Consider the following 943-nt stretch of genomic DNA (forward strand, 5'->3'; position numbering starts at 1 on the left):
CCGCCATCATCATCATCATCATCATCATCATCATCATCGTCATCACATTTATCCTCACCGTCATCTTCACCACCATCGTCATCATAATCACCAGGAACCTCTTCATCAACATCATCATCATCACCAATCATCAGCATCTTCATGACCACCACCATCAGCACCACCACCACCACCGTCATCATCACCATCACCAAATCATCATCATCATCATCATCATCATCATCATCACCACCACCATCACCGTCATCATCATCATCATCATCATCATCATCACCATCACCACCACCATAATCATCATTATCATTATGATCCCCATTATCATCGTCATCATCATCAGAATGTGGTGCTTGCATCAGAGTTCTATGGCGTCTACAGTCATGAAAACGCATCAACCAACAGAAAATCTGATAAGACATCTGAAGTGACATATAAAACCCCATAATCTATGCAACTCAAATTCAACAATTGTATACATGAGAAATACTGAACAACAATGAGACGTGTTAAATCAAAATAAAAGGCGCGTTGCTATACTCTAATTGTTACCATGTAGCGAAAACTGTACGCGATATTTACTTGCGATTGTTTGCAATATCGTCGTAGGCGAAAGTTATTATATTCTTCGCTGGAACTCTGTTTTTACGCAACAAATGATACGCGTGGAAAACGTCCGACTGAATGAGAACAAAATTGGCACGTGAATTTAGGACAACAGGCAGAGTAGTCAATGGAATCCAAAGTAGGCAAGCAGTTTGTGTAGGATAATCCATACTTCGTGGAGTATCAGTTACCACAACAGCATTTACATGGTCATCACGTTTATCCTCATCGTCATCATCCTCACCATCATCATCATCACCATCATCATCATCACCACGGCCATCATCATCATCGTCGTCACGTTTATCCTCACCGGCATCATCATCACCACCATTATCATAAT

Source organism: Opisthorchis viverrini, assembly GCF_000715545.1.
Source record: "Opisthorchis viverrini unplaced genomic scaffold opera_v5_442, whole genome shotgun sequence".
In the NCBI taxonomy this organism is placed as follows: Eukaryota; Metazoa; Platyhelminthes; class Trematoda; order Opisthorchiida; family Opisthorchiidae; genus Opisthorchis; species Opisthorchis viverrini.